Source organism: Schistocerca americana, chromosome 1 (genome assembly GCF_021461395.2).
Source record: "Schistocerca americana isolate TAMUIC-IGC-003095 chromosome 1, iqSchAmer2.1, whole genome shotgun sequence".
NCBI classification, from domain to species: domain Eukaryota; kingdom Metazoa; phylum Arthropoda; class Insecta; order Orthoptera; family Acrididae; genus Schistocerca; species Schistocerca americana.
The window spans coordinates 1,066,698,589-1,066,715,669 of NC_060119.1; the positions used below are offsets into that span (position 1 = coordinate 1,066,698,589).

Sequence of the window (17,081 nt, forward strand, 5' to 3'; positions counted from 1 at the left end):
AGAAGTTCGGGTTTAACGTCTCGTCGACGTCGAGATCATTAGAGTCGGAGCACAAGCTGGGTTTGTGTCTAGGATGGGGAGAGAATTCTGCCGTGTCCTTTCAAAGGAACTGTCCCACCATAAACCTGGAACGATTTAGAGAAATTACGGAAAATCTAAATCTTGATGGCCGGACGCGGGTTCGAACTGTCGTTCTACCGAATACGAGTCAATCGTGCTAACCACTGGGCCACCTCGCTCTGTGGAAACAACTGGTGTACTGAGGTGCGACAATGGTAAAAAGGTACCATCATTGCGTGCAGAGGCTACTGGTAATGTTCAAAGACGCTTGGAGAGTTCTCCAAGGAAGTCGCTGCACCCATTAAGCCCGGAGACACGCATTTCATACGACATAAGTTAGAGAGCTGCGAAGAATCGGTTTTGTGACCATACGGAGAAACAGATCGTGACGAAAGAATGCGTTACTGTCGATGGTTTAAAATGTCTTTTATTCAACGTCCATACGTTCTCCCAATAACTTGGTTTACAGATGAGGCATGGTTACATCTGTCAGGTTGCATTAACGCACGAAACAGCAGATACGGGCTGGTGTAAACACCACTCTATCACGAAAAGATACGAGTGTGGTACAAGGTGTCAGCTTCAAGGATTGTTGGCCCCATATTCTTCGAAACAATCTTTACACACTACAGGTTACACGGGTGTCTTTATACATTTGTGGAGCACCTGGATGACGTCGAACTTACAGAAGGTTCTTTCCAACAAAATGGAACAACGTGTCACACGTCTAACGCTTCCATGCAAATTGTAACCAGTTTCTTTGGTGACTGAATAATCTAAAAAAACTTTTGACAAAAGTTAAAACAAGTACTGGAGCATGAATCTGTACCAGCTGGATGGAGGTGCCGAATTGTTCTGAACTACTGACTGATGCAGGATGGTTTACGTCCACATCGTACTGCGGACGTCTTCCATTTCATTTAAGAAGCGTTCAGAGATCAGGTCGTTCCGATGGACAACCTAGTATTCACTAGAGATAGTGTGGTGCGGGCCCCTTCAATCACGATCTCAGTCTGTGTGATTAATTCTAATGAGGTTATCTGCAATACTAAACCAAACTAAACTCCGTCCGAACAGGCCATGAAGGCCAAACGGTACAGACCGGCCGCCGAGTCATCCTCAGCCCACGGGCGTCACCGGATGCGGATATGGAGGGGCATGAGGTCAGCACATTGCTCTCCAGGCCGTATGTCAGTTTACGAGACCGTAGTCGCTACTTCTCAATCAGGTAACTCCTCGGTTTGCCTCACAAGGGCTGAGTGCACCCCGCTTGCCAACAGCACTCGGCAGACCGGATGGTCACCCATCCAAGTGCTAGCCCAGCCCAAAAGCGCTTAACTTCGGTGATCTGACGGGAACCGGTGTTACCACTGCGGCAAGGCCGTTGTCATCTGAAATACGGAGTCTAAAAATATGCATCTGAAACATTCCACGATGTTGTTACTGCAATTTACACTGAGATTTGTACAGTCTAAAATCATGTTATTCAGAAAATCATCACAGTCTTTAGTTCAAGGCTCTACACACACTATGGTGGAGAAGCAAAGCACTTTGAAAACTTTATGTGTTAAATTTCAGGTTTTCCGGTGTAGCAGCAATATGAAAACAAAAATCTATTATGTCGTAACAGGTAAAAACTTTCTAACATCTATTTTACGCCACCCGGTAATTGTTGGTTAGAAACCTTACACTTAGATAGCTGAAGTCATGGGATGGCGATATATTCATATACAGATAGCGCTAGCTCCGCGTAAGCAAGGTATAAAATGGCAGTGCATTGATGGAGCTGTTATTTATGCTGAGGTGATTCACGTCAGGCGGTTTCCGACGTGATACGTCTGATCAGCGGAGATATACTTTAAACGCCGAATTGTAGCTGCAGCTAGACGCATATGGCATTCCATTTCGCAAATCGTTAGGGAATTCAGTTTTCCGAGGTCCACAGTGTCAAACGAATGCCGAGAATATCACATTTCAGGCGTTATGTCTCACCAAGGACAATACAGTCGCCATCGGCCTTCACGTAACGACCGAGAGCAGCGGCGTTTGTCTAGTGTTTCAGTGCTAACAGACGAGGAACACTGTACAGACATAAGTGGGGGACATACGACGAATGTACCCACTAGGACAATGTGGCGAAGTTTGGCGTTAATAAGCTGTAGCAGCAAACGACCGAAGCGAGTACCTTTGCTAACAGCACATCACCTGCCACACCTTTCCTCGGCTCGTGACCATACCGGGTGGACCGTAGACGACTGTAAAACTGTGGTCTGCTCAAGTGAACCACGATTTCTGTTGGAAAGAACTGACGGTAGGTTTCGATTTTGGCGCAGACCCCACGAACCCATGTGCCGAAAGTGACAAGGAACTGTGGAAATAGATGGTGGCTTCATGATGGTGTGGGCTGTGTCTACATAGAATGGACTAAGTTCTCAGGTCCAATTGAACTGATCGTTGGCTAGAAATGGTTATGTTCGACAACTTGGAGGACATTTGCACCCATTCATGCACCTCATGTACCCAAACAAGGATGCAATTTCTATGGACGGCAATGCGGCATGACAGCGTGCCACTATTGTTCGCAGTTGGGAATACCACGAACATTTATGGTACATAATCGAGAGGCCAGTTCTTGCAGAAAGTCGTGCACCAGCAACACTTTCGCAATAATGGATGGCTATAGAGGCAGCACGAGACTTACAAAGACTTGTTCATGTCACGACGAGTTTCTGCACTACTCCGGATGAATAGAGTTCGAGCACGATATTAAGAGATGACCCATGACTTTTGTCACCTCAATTAACATCACAATTTTGAGAAAACTACTGCACACGAAGACTCCACTCCATCCGTTGTCCCCCCCCCCCCCCCCCTCGTACCTCCCTCGGAACCACTAACCTTCCTCACACACTCAGGCGAGGTAAAACGCTATGACGACAGCCCACCACGTCATTAATTGCTTCTTAGAAGTATTGCGGACGTATGAGGCGGTAAGGAAAGTATGTGGTAAGGAAATTATGTAAGTGGAGCAGAGATTCATGGGGAATCATTCTAGTGAAGATATGGGCTCAAAATGGGGAAATACGAAGACGTAAGTGACTTTGACAAAGGGCTGATTGTTATGGCCGGCTGCGTGGGAGCAAACATCTCGGAAACGGCAAAGCTGGTCGGCTGTCTGCTTGTTACTGCCACGAGCTTCTATAAAAATTGGTTCATGGACAGTGAAACAACAAGTAGACAAGGTGTGTGTATAGGGGGTGGGGGGGGGGGGGGGAGTATGTGGAGGACCCTCCTGGGGTGTTCGGCCCTCTGGTGTTTGACACCACTTCGGCGACTTAAACGTCGATGTCATGTTGGATAGACAGCGATCTGTGGCAGATCAGACGACAAAAGTGTTTCATAGCACCGCTTTCGTGCACTTTGTTGAACAAAGACGACCTGTATGTGTTCCCATGTTGGTGAAATGATACCGTCAGTTATAATTGCTACAGGAACACAACCATTGAGACTGGATCGTGGATCAATGTAAGCTTGTCGCCTGGTCGAACTGAGTTTCTTGTTACACCAGATCAATGGTCTTGTCCGAACGACTGCTTGCAGCATCCACCGCACCATGGATGCAAAGCTTATGTGTGCCTGGGAGGGGGGGGGGGGGGGGGGGGCAGAGCAGTGTTATGTTACAGGAGCCTGTGGTGGTAATCAAAGCATTCATGACAGCTACAGACAGCAGGAGGAACATTATTAGTACATAGTGTAGCTTCCACGGTCTGCAAGCAGGCTCTGACTCTGGCGTCCATTCGATCATAAAAGGGCGAATACCTTTCTAGGATACGTTGTTCCACGCCCACTCCAGCTGTTCTGTGAGATATGTTGGTTGACGAGTCGCATGAGTCACTTCTCATCCCATCATATCCCACATGTGCTCGATTGGAGACAAGTCCAGAGATGGTTCTGGCAAACGAAGTTTCTGCACGTCTTGCAGAGCACATTTAGTTTTATGGGCAGTGTGTCGGCGAGCATTATCCTGTTGGAACAAAACATCATCTTCCTGTGGCAAGAAATGAAAAAAACCGGGTCTAACAATATTCTGCATATACCGAGAGCTGATTAGCGTCCATTCCAGGAATACTACAGATGAACGAGGGTTTTAGCTTATTTCACTCCAGACCATATGGCCCGGGGTGCGGCAGTGTGTCTTAGACAAATGCACTGTACGAAACAGCAATCACCAGGTCAACATCGTACCCGCCGACGACCACCAGTTGCGTGCAGGTAGAACCTGCTTTAATTGCTGAAGACCACTGTGCGCCATTCCATCTTCAAGTGATCCTCTGACGCCACCAGTCGAGCCGTGCATACTGACGCTGTGCTTGAGTGGAAGATGAGCCAGAGGTAAGTGTGCTCGTAGTCGCACTGTTGATAACCAGTTCCCAACAGTCCGTGTTGATACGTCTGAGCTCACAAGTCCTCTTACCTGTGCTGTGGTAGTTATACGATGTGCCACTGCTACCCTTACAATGCGATGGTTCTGGCGGGCGTGTGTGCTGCATGGATACATAGAATCTCGTCCACAGAAGTGAGAATATTCATGGGATCTCCATTATAATTATCCGGGCTGTTATGCCGTGGTCGGTTGACGAATTCTGTGTCGATTCCCAACGTTTCGTCTCCGACTGCGGGAGACATCTTCGAGGGGGTCTGTAGCTCAATGGAAGGTCCAACACACCCACCGGCTCGCTGCTGACAGTCAGCAGCGAGCCAGTGGGTGTGTTGGACCTTCCATTGAGCTACAGACCCCCTCGAAGATGTCTCCCGCAGTCGGAGACGAAACGTTGGGAATCGACACAGAATTCGTCAACCGACCACGGCATAACAGCCCGGATAATTATAATGGACATGATATTTCCGGCCGTGAAAGTCTACATTTTAGTATTCATGGGATCACTAATGCAAACATCGTTGCACAGCTGACGCATCACGTTCAACTTGCGAGGAAATTCTCAGAAATGACCATGCCACCACCTCGCGAGGTCACAATTTGACCCCTTTGAAATCCTCGCAGTTGGCTGTAGGAAGCACGAGTGTGTCTCCGTGGCATGACTGCCTGCTAGCTTCATACGTCTGCACCACTGCACCACACTGAGCGTTTTGGCTATGGGCATTCCCTGTTGAACGGTAGGCAGAATTGGCGATGTGTTAGCTCTGCCACTACGCTATCTGTTGGCGGATTACGGCGAAACCATTAGCAGTACATCTACTATCCACCAGGTGGCATTTGCTATCATCGGATCAAGATCGACGTCACTAATTTTTTCCCCCGCCGTATACAGGGAATCGGCTCTGTTTAAGTCAGTATAAACGGGTACTTAATCATAACGCTCGGAATTCGGCGTAGTGACTTCATATCTAAATACTGTACTTGTTTTGAGATAGCCTGTTCGAATCACGCTTTCAACAAGACTTCAGCTGTGGAATATATTTATGTCACTCTGCCTGTTCCTCCTGTTTCCCCTCTTGGCAGGTCCCCGGACTCGCACACGTTACGTGGACATTCGCGCGCCGGAGATCACCGCCATCAGTGTTTTGTGTGTGTGCCGTCGTGTTTAGTGTTCAGTGTTCAGTGTTCACCGTCCACTCCATCGTTCACCAGTGCCATCGTCATCTTCAGTGTTCGTGCGTCGTCTCATCAGCTAGCAGTGTGGATTATCGACGAGTGTGAACGGCTCCGTGTTTGTCTCTATGTGTCTCCTGTATTATTGCCCACCGTTCTGTAACTTCTGTGTCTTCTCCTGTTTTTGCTGCTTGTATATTCTATGGCTGAAGAGCAGCGTAGTGTGCTGCTGACAGCCTGCCTGTTGTACAGGTTTTAAAATAACAATAAAGTAAAAAAAAAAAAAAAAAATTCCTCCTGTTTGCGCATTATGGTTGTCGCTTCCGCAGCTGAGGTCGCTAATACCTTCACACGCGCGCGCGCGCGCGCGCGCGCGCGCGCGCGCGCGTGTGTGTGTGTGTGTGTGTGTGTGTGTGTGTGTGTGTGTGTGTAGTTCTAATCGGAAGAATTTTTGACCACGCGCATTTGACAGAAGGGGAAAAGGAGGTGGAGCCATAAAGTTTCTGATCACCAAATTTCGCACAAATGTCCTTGATTCAGTACCAATTGTTTCCACAGTATGTCATGATGTGAGCCTGTGTGAAATTGTTGATGGTGATTTGGTACGTCCATTGGACACAGGACGGTTCCCTTAGCTCTAATGCGGAGGAGTGGGCTATATGACATCTTCGGCTTTCACTCTCGTCCATCTCACATTGCCACACTACACACACTACCATTACAGTCACTTAACGCTCACCAGGCACACTGAAGACATAACTCTCAAACATCGTGTGTTAAGGAGCATGAAAACCTTTTCCGGTTAGGTGGTTGAACAACAACTCAATCTCCGACCATCAATGTTACAGGACTCTTTCTTTCATTATCTTCTGTTGCTCTGTCCGTAGAATAATGGCAAAAGTCACTTCTTTTAGTTATATCGGATTGGATTAGGTACGTGGAAATGTCAAAGTCAATGCATATCTTCATATTTAATTTCTTCCTATGACATTTTCGTGTAATGTTTTGACTGAGATAAAATCCCAGTGCCTTTTATTTATGTACTGAACAAGGCCTTTGAGTGTATTTGGAAGGAAATCGATAAAAAAGGTTTCTCTTACATTATTACTGTTAAGAATATTCACGAAGAACACCACATACTTAGAGCAAACGTATTCCTCATAATAACTGGTTCTTAATGCAGATTCCACATGCCTCCTACAAATAGTCTTTAAATGCTCTGTTAATAAAACACAGTCTTTGGTTAGCGTTACCTACTACATTATCTGTGGGATGGTACCAGTTTCAGTAATTTATAACTGTAATCCACAGGTAATTAGTTGAGCCGACGACCTTTATATCTGAGTGAATTATCGTATAACTAGAATTGAAAGTACTATTATTAGTACTCATGTGGAAGGCCTCACACGTTTTATTGTTTATGTCAACAGCCACTCTTCGCACTATTCAGATAGCTCATCTGAATAATTTTGTGAACGGTTTTGACCTCTCGATGACTTTACTAGATGCTAAACGACAGCATCATCTGAATACCATGGCACAGGTTAATTAAAGGAAGCTATAGATTGATAGGACGCATACTGAGGCATTAAGGAATAATCAGTTTGAGAAGGGATGGATGCGTGTGTGTGGGAGACAGGTGTGATTATGTGGTGAAGCGAGGGGGGCGGCGAGGGGGGGGGGGGGGTTAGAGGGAAAATTTTAGAGCGGGAGGCCAAGACCTGATTACAGTAACCAGGTTCAAGTGGTTGTAGGTTGCAATAGCTGTATAGAGATGAAGATGATTGCACATGGTAGCGTTCAGACTGAAGACCACAACGGCAGTAGTTCAGTGATTTTACAAAGGAAGCCAACTGTGCTCTCAGATGCTCTCTGGCAATGCTGTTGGCCACGGAACTATCGGTGGTAGACGATTTTTAAGAAATAAGAGATTCTGCATTTCTTTTTGGTGAACTATGTAGTAGATCTCTTTATTATTATTACCATTATTATTATTCACGTATGGGCCCAATACGCACACGCGAGGTACAGTCCATCAATGTCACTTCTGATGGTTGGTCTTCCTTTGTGTCAAAATTTGTTTCATCCTTTCAGAACGAAGTGTCTTTCTTTCATCAGGCCATGGTGTTACAGTCCGTTTTCTAATTTCCCTCTGACCAACTTTTCAAGAAAATATCTTTTGCCTGTATGTTTTTCTATATGTAACGTCTGTCTGAGTTATACCAGTTACCTTAAGATCCTCCTTAATCGCAGTGATCCATTTAATTGGCTCAGTTTTGGCTTTACTTCTGTTTTAGTAGAATTCTACTATTTGTTTTGTCAACCTAGTGGGTGCCGTTCTTTCAATGTGTCCATAAAATTTACGTCTTTCTTTTCTCATGTCACCATGTATGTCTGTGTACTTTTCCATACCCTAACTACTTCTCAACCCATAAGTTTATCCATCAGTAATTTTGGGGCCTAATATTTCCGTAATAATCTTTCTTTCTTTTTAATTTCTTCAATATCCCTCCTGCTATTTAAAATTAAAGTTTCAGCCTCAAAAAGACATTCAGGTTTGATTACAGTGCTGTAACACCTTAGGTTACTAAATTCAGAAAGTGATCTTTTATTATAAATATTTTATGTTAATCTGAATGCAGTTGCCATTTTTTGACAACGATCTTCGTTTGCAGATTTTTCCAGACTGTTTTCTTGTATGATTTCCCCAAATATTTAATCTAAGAAACTCTTTTTATTTTCCCATATTTTGTGTTCAAAACATTGGTGCCTATTTCTTGTATGTCATATATTCTGTTTTTCCGAATGATATTTGTAGTCCTATTTTTCCCTCAACTTCTGTAAGAATTCGAATTTGTTTTTGAGCTGTGGTACTACCCCTAGTTAAAACTGCCAGATCATCTCCAAAGGCGAGACAATTTACTGTAATATTACATGTGTCTAACTTGAATGACTAATCTATACTAGGACGCGACTTTTGCTCTCCCCATTCTGTAATCACCTTTTCCAAAATACAGTTAAACAGTAATGGGGAGAGTCCATCACCCTGTCTAACGCCAGTCTTCATATCAAATGTTGCAGAAATTTCTCCCATTAATTTAACTTTAGAACTAGTGTCAGTTAACGTTTCCTCAACCAGTGTAGGAGTTTTTTTATCTAGCCCTTGCTCCTATAAAGCTTGGAAAAGAGATTCACGGTCAGTCCACAAATGTAGAGTCGTGCTCGAAAGTATCCGAACAACCTGAACTGCATTTCGACTGATTCGCATGCAACCCTCATAACGCAGCTGTCTAGCAGGTCCTCTAATCGCTCCTCAGTACAGTCGTTTGACTGTTGAAAATGGTTCGAACAAATCACCACTAGAAAACATTGCTCAGTATCGCAATAACTCAAGATGTAAATTAATACCACGATACTACAAATATCAGGGAACACCTTATCATGGGTAAGACTATCCTTAAGGCTTGTAGGCTCACATTTATTACAATAAATGACATACCCAAATGTTGCCTCTCTCATTATTACGTCAGACAGGTAACGCATATAGTAAGTTCGTCGTATTCATGATTTCTTCTTCAAAGTAACATACCGTACTTATTATTTAACACAAAATGACATTAAAAATTTAGGTTATTCACGAGCAGCTAGTTGAGAATATGTATGAATTTCAAATGACACGACGAACCGTCTCGTTCTGCATATGGATTCAAACCCAGGTCATTCAGACTAAGCAAAGATTTCGTGACTGAAGGAAACTAACAATCATTCCTGAATAGGCGTACAGAAAGTGATATACCTCGATTTTAGACAGTATCAGTTAGCAAATATCAACTTTAAATTACATAACGTAAACATTTTTAACAGATGGAAATTCCTACCCAGCATCTGTTGTCCCTGTTAACGAACTACGAGAGATGTTAAATATTGCTTCTTCACAAGCAACTTACTTGGAATGCCGTGAGGTAAAGCTCTGTGGTAGACAGGGATTCGAACCCAGAACCTAATCGGATTGATGTCGAAGCACAATCAGCTGTGACATATCGAATTTTCTCGGCAAAATTATTATCCACCAGCAGATAGGTGTTCTCATGCCAGAGCTTGATAATACATAATGAAAATTTTAGTGCCGGGCCAGTATTCGAACCCATTCATACGCAATATATGTGGAGATGTTGAGGAATCTGCAGTTTTGAACGAACAAGAAATTGTAGTCGTGCTGTATTCTCACGAAGGGATCAATTCCCGCCTTAAGGGCGATGTGAGTTGCATTCCCAGTTCAATACCAATTTTATCGACATACAGAAGCTCAAAGAAAAGATGGAATAAGTGTCCTGTGACCCTACATAGCGTTTGTTTCGTCACTAGAAATAAATAATTAGTATTCGAAAGATTACTGGTGATAGACTTTCTACATGCCGCCGTTCCTGACTTTATTGTGGTTCACTCTAACGCTTACTTGGTACAGAAGGAATATCATGTTTAATGTGAATTTCAGACCACAATGCCATTATACCTTCTACACTTGGCATAGCCAGAAAAGAACAGAATCTGTTTCCTCCTATCAAAAATTGAAGCGTGCGCACGAATAACGCTGTATGGCACACTTCGACATTTCGTAGAATCGCGTGGAATAATGCTGTATACGGCAGTCTGCATCGCCTGCTGTTATAATTGACATGTTCGCCGTCCGAGGGCAACACTAAACAGCGACGAGACGCGCACAGTTTTCGCGCCTCTGCGCGAATAATGCTGTACGTTACAAGAATGGCGGAGTGCAGCAAGGTGACGCTTACCGCAAGTGGTTTGAAACGTGCAAATAATGCACGGAAAAGGAAAATTAACATTGATAGTTGGCAGGATGTTAAGAGAAAAAGGCTTCGTGATGCTGGACTGGAACATAAATCACGAAAAGGAAAGGTAGTTCCTGCGAAACAGCCTCCAACACAGGTGAGTGGAATGATGCTGTATGGGTTTTGTAAAAAGGTGTATGTCTTTAGAGAAGCATATGTGTCCTGTAAAGCGGCGACGTGCCCTGTAGAGTACATGGCTCTAATAACATGTTATGTGTACTTCTGAAAACGTTCCAGTAAAAGTATGTAACGTGAATGAAATTAACTACAGTTCAGTAGTTATCATTGGCGAAAAAATAGAATACTCAGTCTGAGTAATGCTATATTATTAAAAGAGAATGTGAAATTTGATAATCTAGTTGAATATTAGGTATTAATAGTGATTGTTTTCGTTATTCAGGATCGTGTATGCAGTGCAGAAATGTGCTCAAAATAAGGATGCGAGGACATAAACCTGGAAATGAAGTTAAAGCTGTACGAAGAATATCATGCCTTAACATACGATGAGCAGTCCATATACTTAATAAAATCCATGGCACAAGAGAGGTAAGACAGACGATACTTCACGGTAACAAGCTACTTTCAAATACAAAGTTTACTCAAAAGAAGTGTGTCAAAAAACATTGCTTGACATATTCTCCATCAGCCAGCGACGAATGCACACTCGGCAACGTAAAGTAAAAGGTGGAATAACCACTCCTAAAGACGGTAGAGGAAAACACTGCAATAGGCCACATGTCATATCAAATGACGACAGGGCTCTTATTCGTCAACACATATCGAGTTTCCCAAAGCAGATGAGCCATTACAGCAGGAATAAATCCTCAAAAGAATGTCTGCACCCCGATCTCAGCCTCTGTAGAATGTATCGGTTGTTTACCGAAAAGTTTCGTGGTAAGTCAATAAGCAGATCATACTATCAACACCTAGATCAGATACTTGCAGACTGTGCGATTTGTTGTTTAGCAAAATGATTGCAGCTTCAGATGAAATAGAACTGCACAAGATCGAAATAGAGAGTCAGTTGCATCATTCAAGGGCAGACTAAGCATTCAAAGCCCTAAAAACGATACAGTAATGGCTAAGAGGAATAATAATAATCATGTTATATGTGTTGACCTACAACAGGTTTTGCTTTGTCCTACATTGACTCATTCCACGGTATTCTACCAGAGATAGCTGTTGTCGTATAATTTCACTATTCATGACGTTGGTACTGGAAACATCACCGTAAATTTGTGGGATGAATCCACCGCAAGGAGAGATTCAGCCGAAATAGTTTCCTGTCTGCTTAAATTTGTGACGCACAATTATGATGCGCTTGAAGAAGGTATGGAACGAAAACTGATTGTTTGGTCTGACCGCTGTGTCGGGCAGAACAACAACTGGAGAGTTTTAGCTCTTTATTTCTATCTGATCAGCTGCAAGTACTTTACAGAAATACACCAGAAGTTTTTATGTTCGGGACACAGTTTCCTACCTTGTGACAGGGATTTTGCAGTCACCGAGAAAAGAAAGAAAGTGTCAAAAGTTATGGTTCCTTCAGAATGGAAGCACGTCATTGCTGAGGCCTTTGCCGATCCTTCAAAACTGACCATTCACGAGATGATGAGGGAAGACTTCAAGGACATAGGATTCATCGAGTTGCTTTTGAAGAAGCCGCCTGCTTTGAAAATTACCGATGTACTTTGGATGGAGCTGTGTCGTAACGATCCTAGAGGTTTAAGCGTGCGCCGTACCCACAATGTGCTTCGCCCATGGGAAAGACACTGTATTGTAAGGCATGGTTGTGAACATCAAGTAAAAAATTGTCCATTGCTATCTGAATTCCGGTTGCTCTATAACGGGACACTGAAAGTTCATAAGAAGAAGAAAAGGGATCTATTGGACAAGACGAAATATATGGTACCAAAATACAGGCAGTTTTATGAAAACCGGCAGTGTGACAACTGACTATAATGTACTAGATTTGAGCCTAAACTTAATAAACTAAAGTTGTATTATTTGTTTTAAGATCAAGCAATTCAGTTTACAATAAATATTATTTAGTATCTTGTTTTAAATCTCTTACTTACAATTTTTGGATTCGAGACCCCTTATAATTACAGCAGAGCACTGGCTGATCTGGAATAACGCTGTATATCCATTGCCATACAGCGGTTTTCCATTTTAAAACTTACTTACTCTAAAAAAATCTGTGCTTAGCGCAATTTCAAAAACCAGAAATTAGTATTTTCCACAGTCTGTATGCACAAACAATACATATCTGCTATTACATTATAATATCGTATTAATTCTGTGGAACTAACAGTTTTGTCAATTTCCCAACAACTGCAAAATGTGCCATAGAGCATTATCCGTGCACATGCTTCAATTGTCGAGAGAAGCTGGAATCGAACCCAGACCATTATTATATAAACCTATCATCGAAGCAACAGACTACTTAATCGTCTTCTCTGTGTCTCATTTTTCTATTGTTATGACGTTGCGCCACACCAGAAGAGAATTCTGACACACAGGCTCCCTGCAGTGGTTTGGAGCATGTTCAGTACATTCATTTACCTGGTTGACCGAATCGCCATGAACTAGCTGCCTCGGCTACCCAGTGCATACATTGGACTCCATTTTGTAATCACCGAAATAAAATCACGTAACTGTCACCTACACAGAACTGCTAACAGTGCAGGATGCAGAAATTTAGATAGGAAGTGTTCCTTTCCACTTGAGCTACTCTATTGCGCTATCTGTTTCTTGAAATCGTCGTGCAGTGCAAAAGAAAAGCTGTAACTGTCTGTCTCTCAGAAGTTCTATATCCGGCCATATGCATTATCTCACAGCAGTGTAGAGTACGGAAGTTCTGGAGGGGTTGTTGTTGACTTCTGGAGCTGCTGTAGCTACATGTCAGCTAGTCGCGTAACGGTAAGCATCATGCGCTGTAGATAAGATGTCGCGAATTTGAGTACATTCACTGCTACCTTTTTTTAAAACGCGATTCTGCTGTGTGCTGAAGTTATCAATCTAATGGAACTTTGAATATAATTCGCTTTACTTCTCAACCCAAAATAGTCGCATGTGGAAAATGGGCTAACTTCTGTGACGTTTTGTTCTTTTCAATTTTAATAGGCGGCCAGGCAGCAGATTCATCTCGAAACTTTTGTATTATGTATGGGGGAGAGCGCATCTGGAGAGAGCGCATCGTGCCAAAATATTTTAACGACACTAAAAGGAACCTTACGAAAATTGTGCACTGTAATATAAGAAATGAAATAAAACTCCCCAAGATAACCTTATGATGAAAGTCTGTTTTAATAAAACTGAGTATCCCTGCACAAGCATGCCTCTGTCAACACAAATTAGTAAAATACTACTCACTTGGATTTCGATTGGGTCTGTGTTTAATTGGTAGGCGGTGCCATACTCAAGAGGTATGGAAATGTGGCGTTTCATAAATAAAGTTATGTATTCCTAGAAACCCAAAGTTCGCTTGTCAGCAGCAGAAAGAGGCGTTACCTTTTGTGCACCTTTTTTCACCATTGCACTATGAGCCGAAAGTATTTTCTTGCGATTTCCTTATCGATGTTTGATCTGACTGCTTGTAGCACTTTCACAGAAGGGATAAAAACGTTACAGTCAGCGAGACTGGAACCATGAACCATAGCGGACGGCTTTTCAGAGGTCAGCACGTTAGCACACAGCTAGAGAAGGAGTATGTGTCCTAGCTTCTTCTTACGAGGCCAGTGGTGGGTAGAACTCGTAATGCGCTATTTGAAGGACGAGATTAGTTGCGATTTCCATGCGCAACGGCTTTCCTGGGCTGAAAACTGTAAATTTACAATCGTTTGTTGCACCTCAAGCGATAACAACTCAGATTTATCAGTGGAAATGAGAGGATAAATCAAGTGAGCTTTGAGACTTAATTTCGTGAGCACCAGGAAGTAACTCGTCGATCACAGAGTTGCAAACATACATTGCCTTGTTGCCAAGTCTCAGTACCAGCAGGAAGAAGATGAACCGATGTGATCCTACAGCGGGCTGTGAAGTGACCACAGCTGGCATCGCAAAGACGCGGCTGCTACAGTCTGGAATCCGTAATGCGTCTGCTTCGCATTTCTGTAACTAGGTTTAGGGACTGGATCGTAGTTACTAATAATACTCAGAAGTGGCTGCTAACTAAGCTTCATAAATCAGTAACTCTCATAGTTGTTTTTATATTTCTTTCGTAGGTCTACACTTCTGGGGCTGGGAAATGTGGCCACAATGATATGGTGGAACAAACTGTCACAGGTGAATGCGTGGGTTCAGGCATTTTCTTTTAAGAGGCACAAACAGATTTACTTTACTTCTGGTAACCTCAATGACTGTAAGTTCAAGGATGTTATTCCTAGCTGCTGGTGGAGAAAAATTCGGTATCTGACGTCGCTTTGTGTGTAGTCAACAACGATATGTGTGGGGTTCGATTCCCAGTCAGCACTGAACTCTTCGTCATATTATTTCTAGTTCAAACATGCTCACATGTCGCTACTGGTGTAACAAACCTATATTTAACGTTCTTTTTCTCTAGAATATAACAGCGATAGGTGCCGGGTTGGAGTCCTGGAAAGGAAAAAAAAAATTAATGTTTCGTCTCGTCATTTCAGTTAAAACATCTAGCTACTGCCGAGAAAATCCGATATGTCACAGTTGATTGTGCTTTGGTAACAATCCGATTAGGTTCTGGCTTCGAATCCCTGTCCACCACAAAGCTTTACCTCACGGCATTAAGGAGCGATTAGAGGAGCTGTTAGACAGCTGCGTTATGTGGGTTGCATGCGAATCAGGCGAAATGTAATTCAGGTCGTTCGGATAGTTTTGAGCATGACTGTACATACAATGTGGTCACCAGTAATCCTTTCAGTCCTAAGGATTAGTTTTAAATTAAGAATTTGTACCAGACAGCATCTGTTTGGTCTAAAGCCTGCTTCGTATTCACCAATTTTGGGTTCTAACTGTTCTTGGGCTCAATCAAATAAACTATGAAGAGAATTTTGTGTGGCCGGGAGAAGAAAGATCCCTCGGTGATTATTAAGATCCCTCGGTGATTATTAACATAGGTTCTATCCCCTTTTTTATGCAATGGATGAATTAGAGCAGTTTTCCAGTCCTCAGGTATTTTCTCAGTTTGCCCGATACGTCCTATCAGTTGAGTGATCTATTTTAAAGTGCTAGGGTCAGCTGATTTCAGTAGTACTGCAATGCTTATTGTTTCTAAATCTCTTAATTTGTTTAATTATTTCCATTTAGTCAAGTTATTTAGAGTCGGCGTTGGTGTTATTAGTTTGCTGTGGCTGGAATTTATTCGCTGGTTCTGGACAGTTTAATAATTTTTCAAAATAATTAGGAAGTACCTTACAATTTTCCTGGCTGTTAAGACCCAAGCAGCTATTTTCATTTTTGAGGCAATTTATGCACAGGAAATTCTACCACCGTTTTCTTATATTTCTTCGCTTTGCCTAAATGAGCATTAAAATCTCCCATTAAAATTTTAACAGCTTTTGAGGGAATTTTCGTGGTGATGCTTTCTAAAGATTCCCAAGCTTCATTAACTTCTTCAGACTTTGTTACGGCTATGCTCATTAACAGGCATATGGGCATTAATTAAAGTGTAGGCGTTATTTGCGCATTTCAGAGAAGTTGTCATTAGTCTATTATTAATGGGTTTTACCTCTGCTGTCGAATTTAAATTATTTTTGGAGACTGCAAAAGCATCTCTCAGATGAGATGTATTATTAAGTATTCTTCTATCACTTTTACTTTTAAAAAGACGGTAATTACCTAAATCCATTACATAAATCCATTATTGTCCGTCATTCGTGGTTCTTCATGTGCCAACATTTGAATCTTCTGTTCTTTTAATGTATCTCCCAGTTATGAAGTTTACCTGCTTTCAAAAGTGTTTGTATGTTAAGTGTTGCAAAAAATTTATTTGTTTTGGTTTTAAGTTGGCCAGAAGACTCTGATTTCCTCTGTTGAATCACACTGCATTTTAACCTGGCAGCCCCAGAATCCGAAAGAGTAGTTGTGCCAGTAATACTGCTAGTGGATTGACCACCTGGGGTAATATTGTGATTATGAAAACGCTCCATGATGATTGTACCTGAAATCAGGTGGGGTTGGATAGACTCACTGAGTGAATTGAGAGTATTGAGACTGGAACTATTAGTTCCAGAATATGTTTCAGCCCCACCACTAGTGAACAGACACTGACCACCTTGCCGCTTGCTACAAGACAGACGCAAAGTGGATTTCGTTTTATTTTGCCTTGGTCCGGGAATGCTTGTTCTGTATTCGCAGCTGTCCACCATATCTGGTGGAACGTTCATTATCCGCCACCTGCGACCCATAAAGTACACTAGCCAAGGTCGGCTTCTTAGACTTCTAGTTACAAAGTCTTGAAGCCTGGAGTAGATTTCTTTAAATGTAGATAAATTTCGGAATAACCCCGGTAAAGAGGAAAATAAATCCGATTACAACATTATTATGAATCGTAGGAGCCTGCACATGTACTATGGACATACCACAAA

At 42.6% G+C, this 17,081-nt stretch overlaps 1 protein-coding gene and 1 pseudogene across 1 annotated transcript in view; one reads left to right on the plus strand and one right to left on the minus strand.

Moving 5' to 3' along the window:
* Window positions 1–17,081, plus strand: part of LOC124549794 (guanylate cyclase 32E) — an 828,442-nt gene that overhangs the window by 295,710 nt on the left and 515,651 nt on the right. The window lies entirely within an intron of this gene.
* LOC124557790 lies at window positions 1,332–1,449 on the minus strand (annotated as a pseudogene).